This window comes from Oncorhynchus mykiss, chromosome 22 (assembly GCF_057628025.1).
Source record: "Oncorhynchus mykiss isolate SJ-2025 chromosome 22, ASM5762802v1, whole genome shotgun sequence".
NCBI lineage: Eukaryota > Metazoa > Chordata > Actinopteri > Salmoniformes > Salmonidae > Oncorhynchus > Oncorhynchus mykiss.
This window is the reverse complement of record NC_143043.1, coordinates 2,347,210-2,374,441: the sequence shown is the minus strand read 5'-3', so window position 1 is coordinate 2,374,441 and position 27,232 is coordinate 2,347,210. Positions and strand designations below refer to the sequence as shown.

General features: G+C 51.9%; 15 non-coding genes and 5 pseudogenes across 15 annotated transcripts; all 20 read left to right on the top strand.

The window, feature by feature from the left end:
• The first annotated feature begins 622 nt into the window (after nucleotides 1–622).
• LOC118945531 (U2 spliceosomal RNA) lies at nucleotides 623–799 on the top strand (annotated as a pseudogene).
• A 413-nt stretch (nucleotides 800–1,212) lies between these two features.
• On the top strand, nucleotides 1,213–1,329 carry LOC118945660 (U5 spliceosomal RNA). Its single transcript, XR_005040775.1, has one exon. It is a non-coding gene; the product is annotated as a U5 spliceosomal RNA (small nuclear RNA).
• A 252-nt stretch (nucleotides 1,330–1,581) lies between these two features.
• LOC149972699 (U2 spliceosomal RNA) lies at nucleotides 1,582–1,772 on the top strand. The gene has a single exon (XR_016490776.1). It is a non-coding gene; the product is annotated as a U2 spliceosomal RNA (small nuclear RNA).
• A 415-nt stretch (nucleotides 1,773–2,187) lies between these two features.
• Nucleotides 2,188–2,304, top strand: LOC149972698 (U5 spliceosomal RNA). The gene has a single exon (XR_016490819.1). It is a non-coding gene; the product is annotated as a U5 spliceosomal RNA (small nuclear RNA).
• Nucleotides 2,305–2,556: 252 nt separating this feature from the next.
• Nucleotides 2,557–2,747, top strand: LOC149972697 (U2 spliceosomal RNA). The gene has a single exon (XR_016490775.1). It is a non-coding gene; the product is annotated as a U2 spliceosomal RNA (small nuclear RNA).
• Nucleotides 2,748–3,162: 415 nt separating this feature from the next.
• LOC149972696 (U5 spliceosomal RNA) lies at nucleotides 3,163–3,279 on the top strand. The gene has a single exon (XR_016490818.1). It is a non-coding gene; the product is annotated as a U5 spliceosomal RNA (small nuclear RNA).
• Nucleotides 3,280–3,531: 252 nt separating this feature from the next.
• Nucleotides 3,532–3,722, top strand: LOC149972695 (U2 spliceosomal RNA). Its single transcript, XR_016490774.1, has one exon. It is a non-coding gene; the product is annotated as a U2 spliceosomal RNA (small nuclear RNA).
• A 413-nt stretch (nucleotides 3,723–4,135) lies between these two features.
• LOC149972694 (U5 spliceosomal RNA) lies at nucleotides 4,136–4,252 on the top strand. Its single transcript, XR_016490817.1, has one exon. It is a non-coding gene; the product is annotated as a U5 spliceosomal RNA (small nuclear RNA).
• A 252-nt stretch (nucleotides 4,253–4,504) lies between these two features.
• On the top strand, nucleotides 4,505–4,695 carry LOC118945551 (U2 spliceosomal RNA). The gene has a single exon (XR_016490773.1). It is a non-coding gene; the product is annotated as a U2 spliceosomal RNA (small nuclear RNA).
• A 465-nt stretch (nucleotides 4,696–5,160) lies between these two features.
• On the top strand, nucleotides 5,161–5,277 carry LOC118945656 (U5 spliceosomal RNA). Its single transcript, XR_005040771.2, has one exon. It is a non-coding gene; the product is annotated as a U5 spliceosomal RNA (small nuclear RNA).
• Nucleotides 5,278–10,840: 5,563 nt separating this feature from the next.
• On the top strand, nucleotides 10,841–11,015 carry LOC118945524 (U2 spliceosomal RNA; annotated as a pseudogene).
• A 438-nt stretch (nucleotides 11,016–11,453) lies between these two features.
• LOC149972693 (U5 spliceosomal RNA) lies at nucleotides 11,454–11,570 on the top strand. The gene has a single exon (XR_016490766.1). It is a non-coding gene; the product is annotated as a U5 spliceosomal RNA (small nuclear RNA).
• Nucleotides 11,571–11,810: 240 nt separating this feature from the next.
• On the top strand, nucleotides 11,811–12,001 carry LOC118943771 (U2 spliceosomal RNA). Its single transcript, XR_005039089.2, has one exon. It is a non-coding gene; the product is annotated as a U2 spliceosomal RNA (small nuclear RNA).
• Nucleotides 12,002–12,438: 437 nt separating this feature from the next.
• Nucleotides 12,439–12,555, top strand: LOC118945671 (U5 spliceosomal RNA). Its single transcript, XR_005040786.2, has one exon. It is a non-coding gene; the product is annotated as a U5 spliceosomal RNA (small nuclear RNA).
• A 2,300-nt stretch (nucleotides 12,556–14,855) lies between these two features.
• On the top strand, nucleotides 14,856–15,032 carry LOC118945536 (U2 spliceosomal RNA; annotated as a pseudogene).
• A 431-nt stretch (nucleotides 15,033–15,463) lies between these two features.
• Nucleotides 15,464–15,580, top strand: LOC118945675 (U5 spliceosomal RNA). The gene has a single exon (XR_005040790.2). It is a non-coding gene; the product is annotated as a U5 spliceosomal RNA (small nuclear RNA).
• Nucleotides 15,581–17,880: 2,300 nt separating this feature from the next.
• On the top strand, nucleotides 17,881–18,056 carry LOC118945559 (U2 spliceosomal RNA; annotated as a pseudogene).
• A 406-nt stretch (nucleotides 18,057–18,462) lies between these two features.
• On the top strand, nucleotides 18,463–18,579 carry LOC118945648 (U5 spliceosomal RNA). The gene has a single exon (XR_005040763.2). It is a non-coding gene; the product is annotated as a U5 spliceosomal RNA (small nuclear RNA).
• Nucleotides 18,580–24,048: 5,469 nt separating this feature from the next.
• LOC149972692 (U2 spliceosomal RNA) lies at nucleotides 24,049–24,216 on the top strand (annotated as a pseudogene).
• Nucleotides 24,217–24,627: 411 nt separating this feature from the next.
• Nucleotides 24,628–24,744, top strand: LOC149972691 (U5 spliceosomal RNA). The gene has a single exon (XR_016490769.1). It is a non-coding gene; the product is annotated as a U5 spliceosomal RNA (small nuclear RNA).
• Nucleotides 24,745–27,232: the final 2,488 nt, after the last annotated feature.

Below are 27,232 nucleotides of genomic sequence, written 5' to 3'. Positions count from 1 at the left end.
AAGTCCTTTGCTGAATGATCCTCCGTGCAAGAGGCCAAAGAAGGTGGTGGACAGCAGGTGGAGGAGGGGTGGTAAAAAGGGGGGGGGGGCAGTGCGGGGGGGTGGGGAGGTAGCGGGGCCCTCGTGGGCTCCGTCTTCCTCAACTTTTAAACCCCTCGCTGAGCTTGACCTCCCAGGGATGGCCCGAAGCTGGATGATGGAGGGAGAGTCGGACCTTCTCTTTGGGGATGTAGCGTCCCCGGTCCGGAGTCCGGAGGAGGGGGGGGTGATGGACTTGAGGGTGGGGCAGGTGCCGGGGGTTGTTGCTGTGTTCAGGGGAGGGGGGACGGTGGGAGAAGGGAGCAATGTAGGGTCACAGTTAGACGGGATAGAGAAGGGGAGCAATGGGTGAGTTTTTTTGTTGTAGAATAGGTGGGGTAAAAGTTAGCAGTTTTGGACAGATTTTTTGTGTTTGGTTGATAGAAGATATTTAAGTTAATGGGATAATGAAGATTATTGTTTGGTAATTTGGATTTGGTAAATAGTTTATTAGTTATGGAATGATTATTTGTAGTGTGGTGTATTTGGATATTTAAGTTGATGGAATTGTGAAAGTGTATTGTTTTGTTTTTGAAGATAATAAATATATTTTGTAAAAAAAAAAAAATCTGTTCTTATCAGTTTAATATCTGATACGTCCCCCATCGGGGGACTACATATTAAATGGATTTTTCGAACAGGGAGTCGGAAATGGGGCTTGCTCCGTCCGCTCCACGCATCGACCCGGTATTGCAGTACCTCCGGGAACGGTGCAACACTTTTCTCCCGTTGTCAAGGAAAAATGCACATTCACAAAGCTATGTAAACAGCTGGCTAGCTAGCTAGCTGGCTAGCAGAAGAAGAGAAGGAAAGAAACATTCAAACTGAAAGAAAGGCGAAGCGCTCTTCAATGGGGTCCCCCGTTTCCCGCCATTTTACTTAAAAAAAAAAAAAAAAAAAAAAAAAAAATTTGGGGCCAGGATTGTGTGTGTGTGTGTGTGTCTCTCTCTCTCTCTCTCTCTCTCTCTCTCTCTCTCTCTCTCTCTCTCTCTCTGTGCCTCTGTGTCTGTGACCTTTCTTTTTATCCACAGACAGCCCTCGAAAACTTGGAAGAGTGGGTTCCGGGAGCACCCGCGGGAACCCTGCCTAGAGTGCACAGAGTGTGTCTCGGGCCCCGACCTCTTGACTTCCATATGACTCTGGTTTCTCTTCATTACGCACAAGCCTTTCGCCTTTTACTAAAGACTTCCGTGGAGAGGAACACTTACGAGTTCAACGTATTTTTGGAGCGGCTTTGCTTCTTGCAGAGCCCGGTATCTTGTTTCAAGAGAAATTGACAGAGATGGGCCAGGATAGTGACTTAAAGACGCATTAGCGACTTTTTCCAAAAAACACCTGCCTGTTTGTTTCCAGGGAAACGGTGGGTGGTTGGGTGGGTGGTTGAGTGAGTGAGTGAGTGAGTGGGGGTTGGAGGGAGAGAGGAGCTGGCTTTTGCCAACCCACCCGCTGAGGTCTGTCGAGACCCCCGGGGGTCCGGCGGTTTCAGGGTTCCATTTGTGGGTTATCGCTTCTCGGCCTTTTGGCTCAGATCAAGTGTAGTATCTGTTCTTATCAGTTTAATATCTGATACGTCCCCCATCGGGGGACTACATATTAAATGGATTTTTCGAACAGGGAGTCGGAAATGGGGCTTGCTCCGTCCGCTCCACGCATCGACCCGGTATTGCAGTACCTCCGGGAACGGTGCAACACTTTTCTCCCGTTGTCAAGGAAAAATGCACATTCACAAAGCTATGTAAACAGCTGGCTAGCTAGCTAGCTGGCTAGCAGAAGAAGAGAAGGAAAGAAACATTCAAACTGAAAGAAAGGCGAAGCGCTCTTCAATGGGGTCCCCCGTTTCCCGCCATTTTACTTAAAAAAAAAAAAAAAAAAAAAAAAAAAATTTGGGGCCAGGATTGTGTGTGTGTGTGTGTGTCTCTCTCTCTCTCTCTCTCTCTCTCTCTCTCTCTCTCTCTCTCTCTCTCTCTCTGTGCCTCTGTGTCTGTGACCTTTCTTTTTATCCACAGACAGCCCTCGAAAACTTGGAAGAGTGGGTTCCGGGAGCACCCGCGGGAACCCTGCCTAGAGTGCACAGAGTGTGTCTCGGGCCCCGACCTCTTGACTTCCATATGACTCTGGTTTCTCTTCATTACGCACAAGCCTTTCGCCTTTTACTAAAGACTTCCGTGGAGAGGAACACTTACGAGTTCAACGTATTTTTGGAGCGGCTTTGCTTCTTGCAGAGCCCGGTATCTTGTTTCAAGAGAAATTGACAGAGATGGGCCAGGATAGTGACTTAAAGACGCATTAGCGACTTTTTCCAAAAAACACCTGCCTGTTTGTTTCCAGGGAAACGGTGGGTGGTTGGGTGGGTGGTTGAGTGAGTGAGTGAGTGAGTGGGGGTTGGAGGGAGAGAGGAGCTGGCTTTTGCCAACCCACCCGCTGAGGTCTGTCGAGACCCCCGGGGGTCCGGCGGTTTCAGGGTTCCATTTGTGGGTTATCGCTTCTCGGCCTTTTGGCTCAGATCAAGTGTAGTATCTGTTCTTATCAGTTTAATATCTGATACGTCCCCCATCGGGGGACTACATATTAAATGGATTTTTCGAACAGGGAGTCGGAAATGGGGCTTGCTCCGTCCGCTCCACGCATCGACCCGGTATTGCAGTACCTCCGGGAACGGTGCAACACTTTTCTCCCGTTGTCAAGGAAAAATGCACATTCACAAAGCTATGTAAACAGCTGGCTAGCTAGCTAGCTGGCTAGCAGAAGAAGAGAAGGAAAGAAACATTCAAACTGAAAGAAAGGCGAAGCGCTCTTCAATGGGGTCCCCCGTTTCCCGCCATTTTACTTAAAAAAAAAAAAAAAAAAAAAAAAAAAATTTGGGGCCAGGATTGTGTGTGTGTGTGTGTGTCTCTCTCTCTCTCTCTCTCTCTCTCTCTCTCTCTCTCTCTCTCTCTCTCTCTCTGTGCCTCTGTGTCTGTGACCTTTCTTTTTATCCACAGACAGCCCTCGAAAACTTGGAAGAGTGGGTTCCGGGAGCACCCGCGGGAACCCTGCCTAGAGTGCACAGAGTGTGTCTCGGGCCCCGACCTCTTGACTTCCATATGACTCTGGTTTCTCTTCATTACGCACAAGCCTTTCGCCTTTTACTAAAGACTTCCGTGGAGAGGAACACTTACGAGTTCAACGTATTTTTGGAGCGGCTTTGCTTCTTGCAGAGCCCGGTATCTTGTTTCAAGAGAAATTGACAGAGATGGGCCAGGATAGTGACTTAAAGACGCATTAGCGACTTTTTCCAAAAAACACCTGCCTGTTTGTTTCCAGGGAAACGGTGGGTGGTTGGGTGGGTGGTTGAGTGAGTGAGTGAGTGAGTGGGGGTTGGAGGGAGAGAGGAGCTGGCTTTTGCCAACCCACCCGCTGAGGTCTGTCGAGACCCCCGGGGGTCCGGCGGTTTCAGGGTTCCATTTGTGGGTTATCGCTTCTCGGCCTTTTGGCTCAGATCAAGTGTAGTATCTGTTCTTATCAGTTTAATATCTGATACGTCCCCCATCGGGGGACTACATATTAAATGGATTTTTCGAACAGGGAGTCGGAAATGGGGCTTGCTCCGTCCGCTCCACGCATCGACCCGGTATTGCAGTACCTCCGGGAACGGTGCAACACTTTTCTCCCGTTGTCAAGGAAAAATGCACATTCACAAAGCTATGTAAACAGCTGGCTAGCTAGCTAGCTGGCTAGCAGAAGAAGAGAAGGAAAGAAACATTCAAACTGAAAGAAAGGCGAAGCGCTCTTCAATGGGGTCCCCCGTTTCCCGCCATTTTACTTAAAAAAAAAAAAAAAAAAAAAAAAAAAATTTGGGGCCAGGATTGTGTGTGTGTGTGTGTGTCTCTCTCTCTCTCTCTCTCTCTCTCTCTCTCTCTCTCTCTCTCTCTCTCTCTGTGCCTCTGTGTCTGTGACCTTTCTTTTTATCCACAGACAGCCCTCGAAAACTTGGAAGAGTGGGTTCCGGGAGCACCCGCGGGAACCCTGCCTAGAGTGCACAGAGTGTGTCTCGGGCCCCGACCTCTTGACTTCCATATGACTCTGGTTTCTCTTCATTACGCACAAGCCTTTCGCCTTTTACTAAAGACTTCCGTGGAGAGGAACACTTACGAGTTCAACGTATTTTTGGAGCGGCTTTGCTTCTTGCAGAGCCCGGTATCTTGTTTCAAGAGAAATTGACAGAGATGGGCCAGGATAGTGACTTAAAGACGCATTAGCGACTTTTTCCAAAAAACACCTGCCTGTTTGTTTCCAGGGAAACGGTGGGTGGTTGGGTGGGTGGTTGAGTGAGTGAGTGAGTGAGTGGGGGTTGGAGGGAGAGAGGAGCTGGCTTTTGCCAACCCACCCGCTGAGGTCTGTCGAGACCCCCGGGGGTCCGGCGGTTTCAGGGTTCCATTTGTGGGTTATCGCTTCTCGGCCTTTTGGCTCAGATCAAGTGTAGTATCTGTTCTTATCAGTTTAATATCTGATACGTCCCCCATCGGGGGACTACATATTAAATGGATTTTTCGAACAGGGAGTCGGAAATGGGGCTTGCTCCGTCCGCTCCACGCATCGACCCGGTATTGCAGTACCTCCGGGAACGGTGCAACACTTTTCTCCCGTTGTCAAGGAAAAATGCAAATTCACAAAGCTATGTAAACAGCTAGCTAGCTAGCAGAAGAAGAGAAGGAAAAAAACATTCAAACTGAAAGAAAGGCGAAGCGCCCTTCAATGGGGTCCCCCGTTTCCCGCCATTTTACTTAAAAAAAAAAAAAAAAAAAAAAAAAAAGAATTGGGGCCAGGATTGTGTGTGTGTGTCTCTCTCTCTCTCTCTCTCTCTCTCTCTCTCTCTCTCTCTCTCTCTCTCTCTCTCTCTCTCTCTCTCTCTCTCTCTCTCTCTCTCTCTCTCTCTCTCTCTCTCTCTCTCTCTCTCTCTCTCTCTCTCTCTGTGTCTGCGACCTTCTTTTTATCCACAGACAGCCCTCCAAAACTTGGAAGAGTGGGTTCCGGGAGCACCCGCGGGAACCCTGCCTAGAGTGCACAGAGTGTGTCTCGGGCCCCGACCTCTTGACTTCCATATGACTCTGGTTTCTCTTCATTACGCACAAGCCTTTCGCCTTTTACTAAAGACTTCCGTGGAGAGGAACACTTACGAGTTCCACGTATTTTTGGAGCGGCTTTGCTTCTTGCAGAGCCCGGTATCTTGTTTCAAGAGAAATTGACAGAGATGGGCCAGGATAGTGACTTAAAGACGCATTAGCGACTTTTTCCAAAAAACACCTGCCTGTTTGTTGCCAGGGAAACGGTGGGTGGGTGGGTGGGTGGTTGAGTGAGTGGGGGTTGGAGGGAGAGAGGAGCTGGCTTTTGCCAACCCACCCGCTGGGGTCTGTCGAGACCCCCGGGGGTCCGGCGGTTTCAGGGTTCCATTTGTGGGTTATCGCTTCTCGGCCTTTTGGCTCAGATCAAGCTTGTCACCGAGGTGTCCCAAAGCCCGCTGAGTCAGGAGGTCGAAGGAAGACAGGAGGGAGGATTTTCACTTTTCGCTGAAAGGGATCGGTTGGAATTGCCGGTGTTCCTTTTTTTTGGCTTCTTGTTTAAGAGAGCTTTTCTTTGAAGAAATGGAGGGCAATGCACAGAAACGGTCGGTTCCGGTGGTTGGATTGGCGAACACAGTGCGTTTCGCATGGAAGGACAAGGAGGTTGAGCAATTCGGGAGGGAAACCTTTGGCAGAACAATCCTGATGGGGAGTCTTAAACTGCTGGTGAAAGATGTCCTATGCCTCCAGGATAACCCCATGGAGAAAGCCTTTGATGTGACCTGCTACACTGAAGAGAAACATGATGAAATCATGAAAAAGGTGAAGGCTTTGGAAGGAGAAAGGCCTATGAGCCTCTACGAAGTTACTAGCCTGGCAAGGAGTAATTTCCGGGTAGTAACAGTGACAATGTATAACCCGCATGTCAAAGATGAAGAGGTGAGGGCGTTCCTGGGGCGGTTTATGGACAAGGTCTCCTCAGCAAGGCTCCTCAGGGACTCCCTGGGGTTCTGGAATGGAAGAAGAGGGTTCCAGGCACTCCTCAGGGAGGACCCAAACGGGCAGGGTGGCTACCTCCATCCTCCTGCAATGTTCTCCCTGGGGGCTGACAGGGGGACGTTGTATTATGCACGTCAGCCCCCGTTCTGCAGGCGCTGTATGGCCTATGGTCATATCCTCGCCTCGTGTAGCATAAAGAAGTGCAGAATTTGTGGATCTGCTGAGCACGAGGCGAGGGAGTGTGACGAGCCCAAGGCGTGCCACGGGTGTGGCTCGTCAGCACACCTGTGGCGGGAGTGCCCGGTTCGTCACAGGTCATACGCGTCTGCAGCTGGAGGGGGAGCAGGAGCGGGGGATGGGGGAAGGAAAGGAGGGAAAGAAAGGGCGCCTCCGGACCAGGGCTTGGGTCGAGAGAGGAAAACGGCACAGAGAGAGGAGGTGCAAGGAGCGGAAGCAGGAAGAAAAAGGGAAGACACTGGAGCAGGAAAAGAAAAAAAGGAGAAAGAAAGAAAGGGAGTGGAGAACCGAGAAAGAGCAACAGTGGAGGGGGAGCCGGTGACAGGGGATGTGGATCGGGGGGAGGAGGGGGGGGAGGGGGGTGTGGGGGTCGAGCTTCCTAGTGGAGGAGATGAGGGAAATGGCGGAGGGGATAGGGGGGAAAGGGGGTGGTGTCTCCCCGCTGCCTCTTACACCAAAGAAAAATAGAGCGAAGAGGATGGGAGAACCGACATGCAGTGAGAGGGAGGGGGGTGTGGAAGGGGAGGGGGGGGGTAAGCGAGTGATGGGGGAGAGGAAGGGGTCATTGTCCTTGCTGTTTGCCACAGGCCCTCAGCACTTGGGGGAGAGTGAATCCCTGGAAGTGGCTCAGGGCTGTTTGGATGGGGTTTCCCAACTCCTCTTTGGGGGGGTGGGACCCCCTAGCCCCGGCCCGGAAACTTTCAGGGAGGGAGTTGGCGGAGAACCCGGGGTACAGGGTACCCCAAATCCTAACACCTTACCTGCATCCTGGGGTGGAATGATGGAGGAGGACGGAGGGACGTCAGGGGAGGAGGGGATGCTCCTGCCAGAGGTGATGGACCAGGGGAGCATCGGGTGAGCCTCCTGTTTCTTTGTGATTGTAGTTATAGTTTTTGAATATTGGATTTAAGGGTGTTTTATTTTATAATATAATCCTATGTTTATTTTGTTTAGTTTAAATGTTAGGGGTCTAAGGGATGTTGTTAAGAGGAGGGCGGTGTTTAGTTTTTTAGAGGGGGTGGGCTTTAATGTTTGTTTTTTACAGGAGGTTCACCTGAGGGATGGAGGGGATGTTGAAAGGTTTAGGAGGGAGTGGGTAAAGGGAGATTCGTTGTGGGGCATAGGAGGGGTGCACTCAACGGGGGTAGGGATATTGTTTGGGAATAGGGAGATAATTGTAGAGAGCACTTTTGTTGTAATACAGGGTAGAGTTTTGGGGGTTGATGTCAAGTATAGGGAGATTAGATATAGGTTATTTGGGGTGTATGGGCCACAGGCGGCGGCAGACAGGAGGGTGATGGTGGACTGTCTGGCGCCCCTGTGTGTTACAAATAGGCACTTGGTGATAGGTGGTGATTTTAACATAGATTTAGGGATAGCGGGGGACAGTAGTGCAGGTGCCATCACCGGGCTAATGGCTTGCCATGGTCTGGTTGATGGTGGCCTGCACACTACTCCGGCAATGGTCGGTCCTACATGGCGCAACTCCAGGGGGGTTGCGCGGAGGCTCGACTATATCTTTGTATCTAGGTCTTTGGGTCGGTTGTCTGGGCGGCTGTTGCCTGTCTTCTTTTCGGACCATGACGGGGTGCTCCTACAGGTGGGGTCGCCAGTCTGCCTCTTCGGTAGGGGGTACTGGAAACTAGATCGGGATTTACTGGATGAGCAGGTCTTTGTCAATGCCGTCACAGGGGTGTTTCGGGGGCTTGAAGGTCTCCGGCCCATGTGTGAGGGGGTGTTAGAGTGGTGGGATTTAGTAAAGGTAAGGATTAGGGCCTTTACTATAGGATATGGTAAGAGGAAAAAAAGGGAGGAAAGGAGGGAGGTGGATCATATCCAAAGGTTGCTCGAACTCGAGTACGAGGCAGGCAACCTCGGCGGGTCGATTGACTGGGAGAGATCCACAGCCCTGAAGGCGCAGCTCAGGGAGCTGCAGGAGCAGAAGGCTCGAGTTTTCCTGGAGCATGCACATAGTGGCTTTTTAGAACAGAATGAGACTTGTTCCGCTATGTTCTTTAAGTCGGTCAGGGCCAGGCAGAGTAGGAAGGTAATGCATGGAGTTAGAGAAGAAGATGGTAGTGTAGTAAGTAAACCAGAGGAGATGGTCAGGGTGACAACTGATCATTTCCGAGGTTTATTTAAGGAAAGGGAAATAGATGTAGAGCAGGGAAATGTGTTTTTAGAACACTTGTCCCGGCGGTTGCCGGAGGACATTAGAGATGTGATGGAGGCCCAGATCTCCCTCGAGGAGGTTGAGAGCGCCCTCAGGAGGATGGGTAAAGGGAAGGTGCCTGGGATGGATGGTCTACCGGCCGAGTTTTACCTCAAGTTTTGGGGTATACTTGGACCGGTGGTACTCGAAGTCTTGAAGGCCATCCTTGAGACAGGGGTCCCAGGGGGATCAATGGCTGTTGGTGTGCTGTCACTTCTGTACAAGAAGGGGGACGCAACAGACCTTGGCAACTGGCGGCCATTGACCATGCTGTGTGTAGACTACAAGTTGCTTGCAAAGGTCTTAGCGGATCGGTTGCGCACAGCCCTTCCCTACGTCGTCCACGAGGATCAGACGTGCGGGGTAGAGGGACGCTCTATTAGATGGAACCTTCAGTTGATCAGGGACTCCATCGCCTGGGTTGAAGATAGAGGTCTGCCTTTAATGGTAGCAGCGCTTGATCAGGCGAAAGCCTTTGATCGCGTGAATAGATCCTTTCTATTCAGGGTATTAGGTAGATTAGGATTTGGGGAGAAGTATATAGGATGGATCCGTACATTATATGTCGGAGCGGGGTGTCGAGTTAGCGTAAATAGTCACTTGGGTGACGTTTTTGACCTCTCGTCTGGGGTCAGGCAGGGATGCCCGCTCTCGGCACTCCTCTTCGTTCTGTACATGGAGCCTCTGGGGGCTGCCATTAGGGCAGACACAGGGGTGGAGGGCTTGTTGATCCCTGGAAGCGGTGGGCTGCGTGTTAAGATGACGCAGTACGCCGACGACACTTCCTTGCTCCTATGCAAGGACTCGTGCCTGACAAGGTCCCTTGCCATCATTGGGGATTTCACCCGAGCGTCGGGGGCGGTTCTGAACCATGCGAAGTCTTCCGTTAAGTTTTTCGGAAGATGGAGCGGTAGAACGGATGTGCCCGGGGGTTATCTCTCTGTGAGGGGGCCCTGAGGATTCTCGGGGTCCATTTTGAGACCTCTGGCTCAGCGACGCTGAACTGGAACATGAAGATCGCAGTGGTACAGAGGAAGCTAGCAATGTGGAAGGCTAGGTCGTTGTCCTTTATAGGCAAGGTCCTGGTCCTAAAAGTGGATGTGTTGCCATCTCTATTGTATTTGGCATACATCTACCCATTGCCGGCTTGTCTGAGAAGACCTCTAGTGAGGCTGGTGTTTCAGTTCATGTGGGGTGGCAGGTACGAGTGGGTCGCCAGGGCGCGCATGCTCTGTCCCATCGGGGAGGGAGGTAGGGGGGTACCAAACATCCCCCTCAAGCTGGACACAATTTTTGTGTCCTTCGTGTTGACAGAACTGGCTCATCCGGTGATACACCCGTCCGGTTACCTCCTGCGGGTGTTCTTCTCGTACCAAGCGAGAAGCGTAATGGTGTGGTCTAACACGGGTCCTCGGGCGGAACAGCTGCCGTGGCACTTTGGCCATGCGGCCAAGTGGCTGCGTGCGCACCCCGAGGTTGAAGTTGCCCGAGTAGGTTTAGACCACAGGCACCTGTACGAGGAGGTCAGGCAGGCAGGGAGTCCTCCGCCTGTGGCGGGTATCTCGTCGGTGGTCTGGGAGGGGGTGCAGGCGCGGGGCCTGGACAACAGGCTCAAGGACCTGAATTGGTTGAGCCTCCACAAGTGCTTGCCGGTACGTTCCATCATGTACCGGCATAGCTTGGCGCGATCCTCCACCTGCCCAAGATCTGCTTGTGGCAGGGAGGAGACTGTGCGCCATGCCTTTTGGGACTGTGCCTTTGCCGGAGTGGTATGGGCTAGGGCACGGGTGCTGATAGTTTTGGTCAGGAGTGATTTTGTGGTGACATGGGCTAGATTAGAAAGAGGTGTAGGGAGAGCGAGGGGAACAGATAGGGATAGGTTTCTGCTCTGGCTTCTCATGAGCCTCTTTAAACGGGGGCTGTGGGAAGCCAGGCAGAATTTGGTAAAGACAGGGAGAGATTGGGGGGTGGAAGGAATAGTGAGGAGGGTGGAAGGAGATTTAAGAGGGAGGATGAAGAGGGAGGAAAAGAGGTGGGGGCAGCATGCGGCACGGGAGAGGTGGAAAGGGGGATTAGGGCTGGTAGTGATTTAGGTTTTGGGAGGAAATAGATTAGGAACGTGGAGATAGGGAAAGGTATTGGTTAGGTATAACGGGGAGGGATGATGCTCCCCTGAGTTCTTTTTTGGGGGCTTTGTTTTGTAGATGGAAAAATACCATGGTATAAGTTTGATTGAGAATCATTATGTTGTAAAGTATGAATGGTATTGATGGTAATAAATTAATTTGTAAAATCAATCTGTTCTTATCAGTTTAATATCTGATACGTCCCCCATCGGGGGACTACATATTAAATGGCTTTTTCGAACAGGGAGTCGGAAATGGGGCTTGCTCCGTCCGCTCCACGCATCGACCCGGTATTGCAGTACCTCCGGGAACGGTGCAACACTTTTCTCCCGTTGTCAAGGAAAAATGCAAATTCACAAAGCTATGTAAACAGCTAGCTAGCTAGCAGAAGAAGAGAAGGAAAAAAACATTCAAACTGAAAGAAAGGCGAAGCGCCCTTCAATGGGGTCCCCCGTTTCCCGCCATTTTACTTAAAAAAAAAAAAAAAAAAAAAAAAAAAAGAATTGGGGCCAGGATTGTGTGTGTGTGTCTCTCTCTCTCTCTCTCTCTCTCTCTCTCTCTCTCTCTCTCTCTCTCTCTCTCTCTCTCTCTCTCTCTCTCTCTCTCTCTCTCTCTCTCTCTCTCTCTCTCTGTGTCTGCGACCTTCTTTTTATCCACAGACAGCCCTCCAAAACTTGGAAGAGTGGGTTCCGGGAGCACCCGCGGGAACCCTGCCTAGAGTGCACAGAGTGTGTCTCGGGCCCCGACCTCTTGACTTCCATATGACTCTGGTTTCTCTTCATTACGCACAAGCCTTTCGCCTTTTACTAAAGACTTCCGTGGAGAGGAACACTTACGAGTTCCACGTATTTTTGGAGCGGCTTTGCTTCTTGCAGAGCCCGGTATCTTGTTTCAAGAGAAATTGACAGAGATGGGCCAGGATAGTGACTTAAAGACGCATTAGCGACTTTTTCCAAAAAACACCTGCCTGTTTGTTGCCAGGGAAACGGTGGGTGGGTGGGTGGGTGGTTGAGTGAGTGGGGGTTGGAGGGAGAGAGGAGCTGGCTTTTGCCAACCCACCCGCTGGGGTCTGTCGAGACCCCCGGGGGTCCGGCGGTTTCAGGGTTCCATTTGTGGGTTATCGCTTCTCGGCCTTTTGGCTAAGATCAAGTGTAGTATCTGTTCTTATCAGTTTAATATCTGATACGTCCCCCATCGGGGGACTACATATTAAATGGCTTTTTCGAACAGGGAGTCGGAAATGGGGCTTGCTCCGTCCGCTCCACGCATCGACCCGGTATTGCAGTACCTCCGGGAACGGTGCAACACTTTTCTCCCGTTGTCAAGGAAAAATGCAAATTCACAAAGCTATGTAAACAGCTAGCTAGCTAGCAGAAGAAGAGAAGGAAAAAAACATTCAAACTGAAAGAAAGGCGAAGCGCCCTTCAATGGGGTCCCCCGTTTCCCGCCATTTTACTTAAAAAAAAAAAAAAAAAAAAAAAAAAAGAATTGGGGCCAGGATTGTGTGTGTGTGTCTCTCTCTCTCTCTCTCTCTCTCTCTCTCTCTCTCTCTCTCTCTCTCTCTCTCTCTCTCTCTCTCTCTCTCTCTCTCTCTCTCTCTCTCTCTCTCTCTCTCTGTGTCTGCGACCTTCTTTTTATCCACAGACAGCCCTCCAAAACTTGGAAGAGTGGGTTCCGGGAGCACCCGCGGGAACCCTGCCTAGAGTGCACAGAGTGTGTCTCGGGCCCCGACCTCTTGACTTCCATATGACTCTGGTTTCTCTTCATTACGCACAAGCCTTTCGCCTTTTACTAAAGACTTCCGTGGAGAGGAACACTTACGAGTTCCACGTATTTTTGGAGCGGCTTTGCTTCTTGCAGAGCCCGGTATCTTGTTTCAAGAGAAATTGACAGAGATGGGCCAGGATAGTGACTTAAAGACGCATTAGCGACTTTTTCCAAAAAACACCTGCCTGTTTGTTGCCAGGGAAACGGTGGGTGGGTGGGTGGGTGGTTGAGTGAGTGGGGGTTGGAGGGAGAGAGGAGCTGGCTTTTGCCAACCCACCCGCTGGGGTCTGTCGAGACCCCCGGGGGTCCGGCGGTTTCAGGGTTCCATTTGTGGGTTATCGCTTCTCGGCCTTTTGGCTCAGATCAAGCTTGGTACCGAGGTGCCCCAGAGCTCGCTGAGTCAGAAGGTCGGAGATAGGAGGGCGATAGGTTTTGTTGGTCGGAATAATTCCCGGGTTTTTTCAATTGGCAAGTTCATTTTTTGCTTCTCTTTTTGAGAGAGCTGGGAGAAGATGGCAAGGAACGCCATGCGCACGTCGGTCCCTGGCATTGGTGTAGCAAATACCATAAGATTTGCATGGAAGGAGAAAGAAAAGGAGCCGTTGGGAAGGGAGAGTTTTGGAAGGACCCTGTTGATGGGAGTGCTCGGGTTGGAGGTTAAGGATGTGTTTTGCCTCCAGGAGAACCCGTTGGAAGTTGCCTACGACGTGACGTTTTATACGGAAGAGAAGCATGACGGGGTAATGAGAAAGGTGAAAGAAGTAGAGGAGGAGAAGCCAATGTGTCAATACACAGTGTCAAGCTTGGCAAAGAAAAATTTTAGGCTGGTAACGGTTACCATGTATAACCCCTACGTGAAGGACGAGGAGGTGAGGGCCTTTCTGGGGAGGTACCTGGACAACATCTCCTCAGCAAAGCATATCAAAGATTCCTTGGGATTTTGGAATGGGAGGAGATGTTTCCAGGCTCTCCTCAGAGAGGACCCGAAGGGGATGGATGGATACCTCCATCCTCCAGCGTTGTTCTCCCTGGGGGCTGACAGGGGGACGTTACACTATGCCCGTCAGCCTCCGTTCTGCAGGCGATGTATGGCCTACGGCCACACACTCGCCTCGTGCAGCACGAAGAGGTGCAGATACTGTGGATCGGCTGAGCACGAGGCGAGGGATTGCGTCGAGCCGAAGAAATGCCACGGGTGTGGCTCGGAAGCGCACCTGTGGCGGGATTGCCCGGCTCGGCGGGGGTCATACTCGTCTGCAGCTGGGGGGGGAGCGAGAGCGGAGGATGGAGGAAGACGAGAAAGAGAGGAGCCGGAAGAAGGGGGTGGAAAGACTGACCAGAAGGAGTCGGAGGGAGGAGAAGAAAAAGAGGAGGAGAGAGCTGGGACAGAGAAAGAGGACGGGATGGAAGAAGAGGAGGACGGGACAGAAGGAGAGGTGGCCGGGACAGAAGAAGCGGTGGCCGGGATGGAAGGAGAAAGAGCTGGAATAGAGGTTGGGAAGGAGGTTGAAGGAGAAAAGGGAAAGAAAAAGAAGAAGAAGAAGACGGCAACGAGGATGGAGGAGAGTGAGGAGACGGTGAGAGTGGAGAGCACAGAGGGAAAAACAGCGGAGACGAAGGAGGTGGAGGACAAGATGGAGAAGGAACCGGAAGGGCGATTGGGCAGGTTGGGCAATATAGTGGGGAAGAAAAGGATGGAGGAGTTGAAAGAGATGGTGAGGGGTTTGATAGAGAAGGAAAGGGGATTAGCAAAGGAAAAGGAAGGCACGGTGTGTGACGCAATTTTCCAGAACCCGCCGGAAAATGTCCCTCCTTGCAAGAGGCCAAAAAAGGTGGTAAGGAGGAAGGGTGGGAAGAAGGGGGGGGGGGCAGAACGGGGGGACGGGGAGGTAGCGGGGCCCTCGTGGGCTCCGTCTCCATCCTCCTTTAAACCCCTCGCTGAGCTTGACCTCCCGGGTATGGCTCAAACCTGGATGATGGAGGGAGAGTCTGACTATTTATTTATGGATGCGATATCCCCGGAGCGGAGTCCGGAAGAGGGGGGGGTGATGGACCTGAGGGTGGGGAATGTGCCGGGTGCTGTTGCTGTGTTCAGGGGAGGGGGGATGGTGGGAGATGGGAGTGATGTAAGGTCACAGTCAGACAAGATAGAGAAGGGGGGCACTGGGTGAGAAATTGCTGTAATATGGTGGTGTATATTGGTAGCTTGTAGGTCATTGGTTATTGTTTTTGGGAGTTGGTTAAAATTAATTAGTATTGGAATGATTAGTTGTAGTTTGGTGGGATTGTATATTTAAGTTGACTGAAGTTTGGAAGATTATTGTTTGGTTTTTGGAAAGTAATCTAAGTTGACTGAAGTTTGGAAGATTATTGTTTGGTTATTGGAAAGTAATAAAAATATTTTATAAAAAAAAAAAAAAATCTGTTCTTATCAGTTTAATATCTGATACGTCCCCCATCGGGGGACTACATATTAAATGGCTTTTTCGAACAGGGAGTCGGAAATGGGGCTTGCTCCGTCCGCTCCACGCATCGACCCGGTATTGCAGTACCTCCGGGAACGGTGCAACACTTTTCTCCCGTTGTCAAGGAAAAATGCAAATTCACAAAGCTATGTAAACAGCTAGCTAGCTAGCAGAAGAAGAGAAGGAAAAAAACATTCAAACTGAAAGAAAGGCGAAGCGCCCTTCAATGGGGTCCCCCGTTTCCCGCCATTTTACTTAAAAAAAAAAAAAAAAAAAAAAAAAAAGAATTGGGGCCAGGATTGTGTGTGTGTGTCTCTCTCTCTCTCTCTCTCTCTCTCTCTCTCTCTCTCTCTCTCTCTCTCTCTCTCTCTCTCTCTCTCTCTCTCTCTCTCTCTCTCTCTCTCTCTCTGTGTCTGCGACCTTCTTTTTATCCACAGACAGCCCTCCAAAACTTGGAAGAGTGGGTTCCGGGAGCACCCGCGGGAACCCTGCCTAGAGTGCACAGAGTGTGTCTCGGGCCCCGACCTCTTGACTTCCATATGACTCTGGTTTCTCTTCATTACGCACAAGCCTTTCGCCTTTTACTAAAGACTTCCGTGGAGAGGAACACTTACGAGTTCCACGTATTTTTGGAGCGGCTTTGCTTCTTGCAGAGCCCGGTATCTTGTTTCAAGAGAAATTGACAGAGATGGGCCAGGATAGTGACTTAAAGACGCATTAGCGACTTTTTCCAAAAAACACCTGCCTGTTTGTTGCCAGGGAAACGGTGGGTGGGTGGGTGGGTGGTTGAGTGAGTGGGGGTTGGAGGGAGAGAGGAGCTGGCTTTTGCCAACCCACCCGCTGGGGTCTGTCGAGACCCCCGGGGGTCCGGCGGTTTCAGGGTTCCATTTGTGGGTTATCGCTTCTCGGCCTTTTGGCTCAGATCAAGCTTGGTACCGAGGTGCCCCAGAGCTCGCTGAGTCAGAAGGTCGGAGATAGGAGGGCGATAGGTTTTGTTGGTCGGAATAATTCCCGGGTTTTTTCAATTGGCAAGTTCATTTTTTGCTTCTCTTTTTGAGAGAGCTGGGAGAAGATGGCAAGGAACGCCATGCGCACGTCGGTCCCTGGCATTGGTGTAGCAAATACCATAAGATTTGCATGGAAGGAGAAAGAAAAGGAGCCGTTGGGAAGGGAGAGTTTTGGAAGGACCCTGTTGATGGGAGTGCTCGGGTTGGAGGTTAAGGATGTGTTTTGCCTCCAGGAGAACCCGTTGGAAGTTGCCTACGACGTGACGTTTTATACGGAAGAGAAGCATGACGGGGTAATGAGAAAGGTGAAAGAAGTAGAGGAGGAGAAGCCAATGTGTCAATACACAGTGTCAAGCTTGGCAAAGAAAAATTTTAGGCTGGTAACGGTTACCATGTATAACCCCTACGTGAAGGACGAGGAGGTGAGGGCCTTTCTGGGGAGGTACCTGGACAACATCTCCTCAGCAAAGCATATCAAAGATTCCTTGGGATTTTGGAATGGGAGGAGATGTTTCCAGGCTCTCCTCAGAGAGGACCCGAAGGGGATGGATGGATACCTCCATCCTCCAGCGTTGTTCTCCCTGGGGGCTGACAGGGGGACGTTACACTATGCCCGTCAGCCTCCGTTCTGCAGGCGATGTATGGCCTACGGCCACACACTCGCCTCGTGCAGCACGAAGAGGTGCAGATACTGTGGATCGGCTGAGCACGAGGCGAGGGATTGCGTCGAGCCGAAGAAATGCCACGGGTGTGGCTCGGAAGCGCACCTGTGGCGGGATTGCCCGGCTCGGCGGGGGTCATACTCGTCTGCAGCTGGGGGGGGAGCGAGAGCGGAGGATGGAGGAAGACGAGAAAGAGAGGAGCCGGAAGAAGGGGGTGGAAAGACTGACCAGAAGGAGTCGGAGGGAGGAGAAGAAAAAGAGGAGGAGAGAGCTGGGACAGAGAAAGAGGACGGGATGGAAGAAGAGGAGGACGGGACAGAAGGAGAGGTGGCCGGGACAGAAGAAGCGGTGGCCGGGATGGAAGGAGAAAGAGCTGGAATAGAGGTTGGGAAGGAGGTTGAAGGAGAAAAGGGAAAGAAAAAGAAGAAGAAGAAGACGGCAACGAGGATGGAGGAGAGTGAGGAGACGGTGAGAGTGGAGAGCACAGAGGGAAAAACAGCGGAGACGAAGGAGGTGGAGGACAAGATGGAGAAGGAACCGGAAGGGCGATTGGGCAGGTTGGGCAATATAGTGGGGAAGAAAAGGATGGAGGAGTTGAAAGAGATGGTGAGGGGTTTGATAGAGAAGGAAAGGGGATTAGCAAAGGAAAAGGAAGGCACGGTGTGTGACGCAATTTTCCAGAACCCGCCGGAAAATGTCCCTCCTTGCAAGAGGCCAAAAAAGGTGGTAAGGAGGAAGGGTGGGAAGAAGGGGGGGGGGGCAGAACGGGGGGACGGGGAGGTAGCGGGGCCCTCGTGGGCTCCGTCTCCATCCTCCTTTAAACCCCTCGCTGAGCTTGACCTCCCGGGTATGGCTCAAACCTGGATGATGGAGGGAGAGTCTGACTATTTATTTATGGATGCGATATCCCCGGAGCGGAGTCCGGAAGAGGGGGGGGTGATGGACCTGAGGGTGGGGAATGTGCCGGGTGCTGTTGCTGTGTTCAGGGGAGGGGGGATGGTGGGAGATGGGAGTGATGTAAGGTCACAGTCAGACAAGATAGAGAAGGGGGGCACTGGGTGAGAAATTGCTGTAATATGGTGGTGTATATTGGTAGCTTGTAGGTCATTGGTTATTGTTTTTGGGAGTTGGTTAAAATTAATTAGTATTGGAATGATTAGTTGTAGTTTGGTGGGATTGTATATTTAAGTTGACTGAAGTTTGGAAGATTATTGTTTGGTTTTTGGAAAGTAATCTAAGTTGACTGAAGTTTGGAAGATTATTGTTTGGTTATTGGAAAGTAATAAAAATATTTTATAAAAAAAAAAAAAATCTGTTCTTATCAGTTTAATATCTGATACGTCCCCCATCGGGGGACTACATATTAAATGGCTTTTTCGAACAGGGAGTCGGAAATGGGGCTTGCTCCGTCCGCTCCACGCATCGACCCGGTATTGCAGTACCTCCGGGAACGGTGCAACACTTTTCTCCCGTTGTCAAGGAAAAATGCAAATTCACAAAGCTATGTAAACAGCTAGCTAGCTAGCAGAAGAAGAGAAGGAAAAAAACATTCAAACTGAAAGAAAGGCGAAGCGCCCTTCAATGGGGTCCCCCGTTTCCCGCCATTTTACTTAAAAAAAAAAAAAAAAAAAAAAAAAAAAGAATTGGGGCCAGGATTGTGTGTGTGTGTGTCTCTCTCTCTCTCTCTCTCTCTCTCTCTCTCTCTCTCTCTCTCTCTCTCTCTCTCTCTCTCTCTCTCTGTGTCTGCGACCTTCTTTTTATCCACAGACAGCCCTCCAAAACTTGGAAGAGTGGGTTCCGGGAGCACCCGCGGGAACCCTGCCTAGAGTGCACAGAGTGTGTCTCGGGCCCCGACCTCTTGACTTCCATATGACTCTGGTTTCTCTTCATTACGCACAAGCCTTTCGCCTTTTACTAAAGACTTCCGTGGAGAGGAACACTTACGAGTTCCACGTATTTTTGGAGCGGCTTTGCTTCTTGCAGAGCCCGGTATCTTGTTTCAAGAGAAATTGACAGAGATGGGCCAGGATAGTGACTTAAAGACGCATTAGCGACTTTTTCCAAAAAACACCTGCCTGTTTGTTGCCAGGGAAACGGTGGGTGGGTGGGTGGGTGGTTGAGTGAGTGGGGGTTGGAGGGAGAGAGGAGCTGGCTTTTGCCAACCCACCCGCTGGGGTCTGTCGAGACCCCCGGGGGTCCGGCGGTTTCAGGGTTCCATTTGTGGGTTATCGCTTCTCGGCCTTTTGGCTCAGATCAAGCCTGGTACTGCGGTGCCTCAAAGCTCGCTGAGTTGAAAGCCGAAGGCCGGAGGGCGTAAAGGGCAGTTTCCTTTCCTTTTTAGGTAAAGATTGGAACCTGCAGGTTTTCTTCGTGAGGAGATGGCCAACAATAATGGTGGAGCTGGGTCGGTCCCTAGGACTGGACTAAAAAATACGGTTCGTTTTGCTTGGAAGGAGGATGAGGGCCGGATGCCGAGGGACACCTTCGCAAGGACCGTGCTGATGGGTGCCCTAAAACTTCGAGTGCAAGAGGTGATGTGCCTACAAGGGAATGCGATGGAGGAGGCGTACGATGTGACCTTCCACACTGAAGTGATGTGCGATTCAACGATGGACCGAGCCAAGGCTGTGGCTGGGGAGAGGCCGCTGTCCTTCTTCAACGTGACGTGCCTAGCAAAAACGAACTTCAGGGTAATCAACGTACATATGTACAACCCTCATGTGTCGGATATCGCCATAAGGGAGTACCTGAGTCGTTTCTGCGAAGTAACATCGGGGGCAAGGTATGTAAAGGATTCCCTGGGGTTCTGGAATGGCAGACGCCAATTCCAGGTGCTCCTTAGGCCGGACCAGGGAGGGTTTGATGGCTTCCTCCACCCCCCGGCAAGTTTCTCGCTGGGTTCGGATAGAGGGATGCTCTTTTACACTCGCCAACCTCCGTACTGCAAAAAATGCAGAGAATATGGCCACGTTACAGCTGCCTGCAGTGCACAGAAGTGCCGTTTCTGCCAATCCGTGGACCATGAGGGCAAGAATTGCACAGCACCAAAGGAGTGCCATGGGTGTGGTAGCAGACAACACCTGTACAGGGAGTGCCCGGGGAGAAAAGGCTCATACGCGGCAGCAGCGGCCGGGGGAAGGATGACAGGGGGAAGAGGAATGGAGGAGAAGGGAAGAGCTGAATGTGGCCTAAGCCACAGTCAAGAAGATGAAGCGAGGGGAGAAAAGGATGAGCCACCACTGTCCTTGCCAGCGACACAAGTCGGGGGTCATGCTGATGTGGAAGAAAGGGCTTTGGCAGTATTGGGGGTGGAGACCCAGATGGCAGAGTGTAAATCACCCCAAAGCCTGCTGCCGGTAGAGGTTGAGGGAGCGATGGGTGAGATGGGCCCATCCCTTGATGCAGTCTTCATAGACGAGATGGCTTTTGGGGCCCTGAGGGAGATGGTGGAGGAGCTCCAGGTCTCTCAGACGAGGCCGGAGGAATGGAGGTCCGTCTCACCTTTACCGGTCACCCCAAGACAAAAGAGGGTAGCCCCTGCAGCCCAGAGGACCCTGGAGGGAACAGAGGTGCTTTCCGACTCTGGGGAAGCACGGAAGAAGAAGAAGAAGAAGAAGATCCCCATCGAGCTGGGAGAGGGCCAGAGCGGGTTGGGAGGGGAGGGGGAAATAGATAGTGCCGCTGAGGTGGTACCCCCGTCGTCGACGGGATCATCTTTCCCACTCGTCCAGATGGAAGTAGACCTGGAGACCAGTGTGCTGGTGAGGCCTGCTGGAGATGGGGTGTCTCAGGCTAGTTCCGGGACGCCGGGACCCCCCATCCCCAACCACTTCCCCGCGTCTTGGGTTTCCCAGGAGGGGAGCGGTGTGGGCGGGGTGACCTCGGAGAGTGTGGGGCAAGAGCCCTCGTATGTGGGTATACAAGTGTTTGGGGGGTCGATCAGTGATGCCAAGGTGGACCCCATGTCATCACAAGACTCAGCTCTCCCGTTTCACACCATGGAGGGGATCCAGGCATCCCCGGGACTGTTTCTGCCATCAGGGGATGGGGTGTCTCAGGCTATTTCTGGGACGCCGGGACTCCCCAACCCCTTCCCCGCGTCTTGGATTTCTCAGGATGGGAATACGGGGAGGGGGAGAGTTGAGGGGGCCTCTGATGCTGCTGGAGTAGGATCCCTGTCCGAGGAGGAACCTTTTACACAGGACAGAGTAAGTCCATGATTTCTGCATAGAGCTGGGGTTTTTTTTCCATTATTTTGGGTAAATGGCAAACTTGAAAATAATGACGATGAATGTTCGCGGGCTAAGGGACCCTATAAAAAGAAGGGCCGTTTTTAGTTGTTTGTCCAACATAGGGTTTACATTTTGTTTCTTACAGGAGGTGCATTTGAGAGATGGGGGGGATGTGGAGCGTTTTAAAAAAGAGTGGTTGAAAGGGAAGTCAGTGTGGAGTGTGGGGGGTGTCCACTCATCAGGGGTTGGAATTTTGTTTGGGACACGGGAGGTGAGGGTGGAAGGCACGTACGTTGCGATGCAGGGGAGGGTTTTGGGGGTGGACATAGCGTTAGGGGATTTTAGACTTAGGATCATAGGGGTATACGGGCCACAGACGGTGCCAGAGAGAAGGGAGATGGTGGAGAGTCTGGCACCTCTGTGTGCCACAAACAGAGTTTTGGTAGTGGGAGGGGATTTTAATGTAGATTTAGGATTGGTGGGAGATGGTAGCGTAGGGGCCATTACCGGACTTATGGCAAGCCATGGTTTGGTGGATGGGGGCCTTAACACTACTCCGGCGCTGGCGGGTCCCACGTGGCGTAACTCCCGGGGGGTCGTGCGGAGGCTGGACTATGTATTTCTACCTAAATCCTTGGGGCTTTTGTCTGGGCGCCTGCTGCCTGTGTTTTTTTCAGATCACGACGGGGTCCTCCTTCAGGTCAAGGCGCCTGTCTGCCTTTTCGGTAGGGGGTACTGGAAGCTCGACCGGGACATCCTGGAGGAGCGGGCTTTTGTCAATGCTTTCTCTGTTTTTTTTCGGGGGCTTGAGGGTCTCCGGCCTATGTGCGGAGGAGTTTTGGAATGGTGGGAGGTAGTTAAGGTAAGAATTAGGGTATTTATTATTGGTTATTGTAAAAGGAAGGGGAGAGAGGAGAGAAGGGAGGTGGAGCAGCTCCAACGTTTACTCGATCTCGAGTACGAGGCAGGCAACCTCGGTGCCTCGATGGACGTTGAGCGTGCTACCAGCCTCAAGGCTCAACTCAGGGAGGTGCATGAGCGGAAGGCCCGTGCCTTCCTGCAGCGTGCACACTCTGAGTTTATAGAGCAGAATGAGACCTGCTCTGCAGTGTTTTTTAAATCAGTTAGGGAAAAGCAGGTAAGACAGGTTTTTTATGGGGTGAGGGATGGACAGGGTAGGGTAGTTAGGGAGCCGGAGCAGATGGTCAGGGTGGCAACTGACCATTTCCGGGGGTTTTTCCAGGAGAGGGTAGTAGAAGAAGAACAGGGTACCGTGTTCTTAGAACACTTGTCCCGGCGTGTGCCGGAGGACATTAGAAAGGCGATGGATGCCCCGATAACACTAGAGGAGGTGGAGAGCGCCCTCAAGAGGATGGGGAAAGGGAAGGTGCCTGGGATGGATGGGCTGCCAGCTGAGTTTTACCTCAAGTTTTGGGGTATGCTTGGACCGGTGGTCCTAGAAGTCCTGACGGCCGTTCTCGAGACTGGAGTCCCGGGCAGGTCAATGGCTGTAGGCGTGCTGTCTCTCCTCCACAAGAGGGGAGACACCGCCGACCTTAGCAACTGGCGGCCGTTGACCATGCTGTGCGTAGATTATAAGATACTAGCTAAGGTCATGGCAGACCGTGTGCGCACAGCCCTTCCCTACGTTGTCCATGAGGATCAAACGTGTGGGGTGGAAGGCCGTTCCATTAGGTGGAACCTCCAACTGATAAGGGACTCCATCGCCTGGGTTGAGGATAGAAGTCTACCTCTGATGGTAGCGGCGCTTGATCAGGCCAAGGCTTTTGATCGCGTCAGTAGGGTTTTTCTTTTCAGAGTGTTAGGTAGGTTAGGGTTTAGTGATCGCTTTATAGAGTGGATCAAGATTTTGTATGTGGGAGCGGGGTGCCGGGTGAGCATAAACAGCCATCTGGGCGACGTGTTTAGCCTCTCATCAGGGGTCAGGCAGGGATGCCCGCTCTCGGCACTCCTTTTCGTGCTCTATATGGAGCCCCTGGCGGCTGCCATCAGGGCTGACGCAGGGGTGGAGGGCTTGCTGGTCCCTGGTAGCGGCGGTTTGCGTGTTAAGGTGACACAATACGCCGATGACACCACCTTGCTTTTGTGCAAGGACTCGTGCCTGCTAAGGTCTCTGGCCATAATTGGAGACTTTACCCGCGCGTCGGGAGCGGTCCTTAACCTCGCCAAGTCGTCTGTTAAGTATTTCGGCAGATGGCGGGGCAGGACGGACGTGCCCGGAGGGCTATCTCTCTGTAATGGGGCCCTGAGGGTTCTTGGGGTCCACTTTGAGACCTCCGGCTCCGCGACACTGAACTGGAACATGAGGGTTGCTGTAGTTCAGAGGAAGCTGGCAGTGTGGAAGGCCAGATCCTTGTCTTTCTTGGGCAAGGTTCTGGTCCTGAAGGTGGATGTACTGCCTTCCCTTCTGTACTTGGCTTACATCTATCCATTGCCGGCGAGCATGAGGAGGGGGCTAGTAAGGCTCGTGTTTCAGTTCATGTGGGGAGGCAGGTATGAGTATGTCGCCAGGGCTCGCATGATCTCAACAATCGGGGAGGGTGGGAGGGGAGTTCCACACTTCCCACTCAAGTTGGACTCGATTTTTGTTTACTGTCCTTTCGCAGGAGTAGTGTGGGCCAGGGCTCAGGGTTTGCTAGGGAAAGTGAAGGCAGGGTTTGTGTTAACATGGGCGAGGGTGGAGAGAGGGGTAGGAAGAGCAGGGGGGGTAGGTAGGGACCGTTTTCTCTGTTGTGGCTACTTATCAGTCTTTTTAAGAAAGGGCTCTGGGATGCCAGGCAGGGGCTGGTTAAGTCAGGCAGACATGGGGGTGGAGGGAATAGTGAGGAGTGTGGAGGGGGATTTGAGGGGGAGGATAAGGAGGGAGGAGAGGGAAGTGGGGCCACCATGCAGCATTAGAGCGGTGGAAGGGGGTGTTTGGGGCTTGTCAGATGAGGGAGGTAAGTTTTAGAAGGTAGAGGCTTGTTACTTTGTGGGATTTGGAATGCTTATGTTTATTGATAGCATGTGTATTTTTGTTAGTTTGCAGCAGCCCCCTGGAAAAGGTTGAGGGCGGGTTTTGGTTGCCTATCTCTTACCAGAGAGAAAGGGGTTCAGTGGTTTTGAAAACCGATGGGTTGTTTTTTGTTACAAGTTTTGTTTGGATATGGGCATGTAAAAAGAAGTGTGAAATGTTCACCGTGTAAATGTAAAAGTTAGAATAAAAAGCTTTGAATCATCATCTGTTCTTATCAATTAATATCCTACATGTCTCCCTATTGGGACTACATATTAAATGGCTTTTTCGAACAGGGAGTCGGAAATGGGGCTTGCTCCGTCCGCTCCACGCATCGACCCGGTATTGCAGTACCTCCGGTAACGGTGCAACACTTTTCTCCCGTTGTCAAGGAAAAATGCAAATTCACAAAGCTATGAAAACAGCTAGCTAGCTAGCAGAAGAAGAGAAGGAAAAAAACATTCAAACTGAAAGAAGGCGAAGCGCCCTTCAGTGGTACCGTTCCCGCCTATTTTACTTAAAAAAAAAAAAAAAAAAGAAAAAAAGAATTGGGGCCAGGATTGTGTGTGTGTGTCTCTCTCTCTCTCTCTCTCTCTCTCTCTCTCTCTCTCTCTCTCTCTCTCTCTCTCTCTCTCTCTCTCTCTCTCTCTCTCTCTGTGTCTGCGACCTTCTTTTTATCCACAGACAGCCCTCCAAAACTTGGAAGAGTGGGTTCCGGGAGCACCCGCGGGAACCCTGCCTAGAGTGCACAGAGTGTGTCTCGGGCCCCGACCTCTTGACTTCCATATGACTCTGGTTTCTCTTCATTACGCACAAGCCTTTCGCCTTTTACTAAGACTTCCGTGGAGAGGAACACTTACGAGTTCCACGTATTTTTGGGAGCGGCTTTGCTTCTGGCAGAGCCCGGTATCTTGTTTCAAGAGAAATTGACAGAGATGGGCCAGGATAGTGACTTAGACCATTAGCCGAGTCTTTCGAACACCTGCCTGTTTGTTGCCAGGGAAACGGTGGGTGGGTGGGTGGGTGGTTGAGTGAGTGGGGGTTGGAGGGAGAGAGGAGCTGGCTTTTGCCAACCCACCCGCTGGGGTCTGTCGAGACCCCCGGGGGTCCGGCGGTTTCAGGGTTCCATTTGTGGGTTATCGCTTCGGCCTTTTGGCTCAGATCAAGCTTGTCACCGAGGTGTCCCAAAGCCCGCTGAGTCAGGAGGTCGAGGAAGACAGGAGGGAGGATTTTCACTTTTCGCTGAAAGGGATCGGTTGGGATTGCTGTGTTCCTTTTTTTTTGGCTTCTTGTTTAGAGAGTATAGTTTTTCTTTGAAGAAATGGAGGGCAATGCACAGAAACGGTCGGTTCCGGTGGTTGGATTGGGCGAACACAGTGCGTTTCGCATGGAAGGACAAGGAGGTTGAGCAATTCGGGAGGGAAACCTTTGGCAAGAACAATCCTGATGGGGAGTCTTAACTGCTGGTGAAAGATGTCCTATGCCTCCAGGATAACCCCATGGAGAAAGCCTTTGATGTGACCTGCTACACTGAAGAGAACATGATGAAATCATGAAAAAGGTGAAGGCTTTGGAAGGAGAAAGGCCTATGAGCCTCTACGAAGTTACTAGCCTGGCAAGAAGGATAATTTCCGGGTAGTAACAGTGACAATGTATAACCCGCATGTCAAAGATGAAGAGGTGAGGGCGTTCCTGGGGCGGTTTATGGACAAGGTCTCCTCAGCAAGGCTCCTCAGGGACTCCCTGGGGTTCTGGAATGGAAGAAGAGGGTTCCAGGCACTCCTCAGGGAGGACCCAAACGGGCAGGGGGCGGGCTACCTCCACTCCCTGCAAACGCTCCTGGGGGCTGACAGGGGGACGTTGTATTATGCATGTCAGCCCCCGTTCTGCAGGCGCTGTATGGCCTATGGTCATATCCTCGCCTCGTGTAGCATAAAGAAGTGCAGAATTTGTGGATCTGCTGAGCACGAGGCGAGGGAGTGTGACGAGCCCAAGGCGTGCCACGGGTGTGGCTCGTCAGCAGACCTGGCTGGCGGGAGTGCCCGGTTCGTCACAGGTCATACGCGTCTCAGCTGGAGGGGGAGCAGGAGCGGGGGATGGGGAAAGGTAAGGAGGGAAAGAAAAGGGGGCGCCTCCGGACCAGGGCTTGGGTCGAAGAGAGGAAAACGGCACAGAGAGAGGAGGTGCAAGGAGCGGAAGCAGGAAGAAAAGGGAAGACACTGGAGCAGGAAAAGAAAAAAAGGAGAAAGAAAGAAAGGGAGTGGAGAACCGAGAAAGAGCAACAGTGGAGGGGGAGCCGGTGACAGGGGATGTGGATCGGGGGGAGGAGGGGGGGAGGGGGTGTGGGGTCGAGCTTCCTAGTGGAGGAGATGAGGAAATGGCGGAGGGGATAGGGGGAAAGGGGGTGGTGTCTCCCCGCTGCCTCTTACACCAAAGAAAAATAGAGCGAAGAGGATGGGAGACCACATGCAGTGAGAGGGGGTGTGGAAGGGGAGGGGGGGGGGTAAGCGAGTGATGGGGGAGAGGAAGGGGTCATTGTCCTTGCTGTTTGCCAGTACCAGCACTTGGGGAGAGTGAATCCCTGGAAGTGGCTCAGGGCTGTTTGGATGGGGCCGCCCATTCTCTGGGGGTGGGACCCCCTAGCCCCGGCCCGGAAACTTTCAGGGAGGGAGTTGGCGGAGAACCCGGGTACAGGGTACCCCAAATCCTAACACCTTACCTGCATCCTGGGGGTGGAATGATGGAGGAGGACGGAGGGACGTCAGGGAGGAGGGGATGCTCCTGCCAGAGGTGATGGACCAGGGGAGCATCGGGTGAGCCTCCTGTTTCTTTGTGATTGTAGTTATAGTTTTTGAATATTGGATTTAAGGGTGTTTTATTTTATAATATAATCCTATGTTTATTTTGTTTAGTTTAAATGTTAGGGGTCTAAGGGATGTTGTTAAGAGGAGGGCGGTGTTTTAGTTTTTTAGAGGGGGTGGGCTTTATGTTTTGTTTTTTAGAGGAGGTTCACCTGAGGGATGGAGGGGATGTTGAAAGGTTTAGGAGGGAGTGGGTAAAGGGAGATTCGTTGTGGGGCATAGGAGGGGTGCACTCAACGGGGGTAGGGATATTGTTTGGGAATAGGGAGATAATTGTAGAGAGCACTTTTGTTGTAATACAGGGTAGAGTTTTGGGGGTTGATGTCAAGTATAGGGAGATTAGATATAGGTTATTTGGGGTGTATGGGCCACAGGCGGCGGCAGACAGGAGGGGGGTGATGGTGGACTGTCTGTGCCCCTGTGTGTTACAAATAGGACTTGGTGACAGGCCTTACTCCGACATAGATTTAGGGATAGCGGGGGACAGTAGTGCAGGTGCCATCACCGGGCTAATGGCTTGCCATGGTCTGG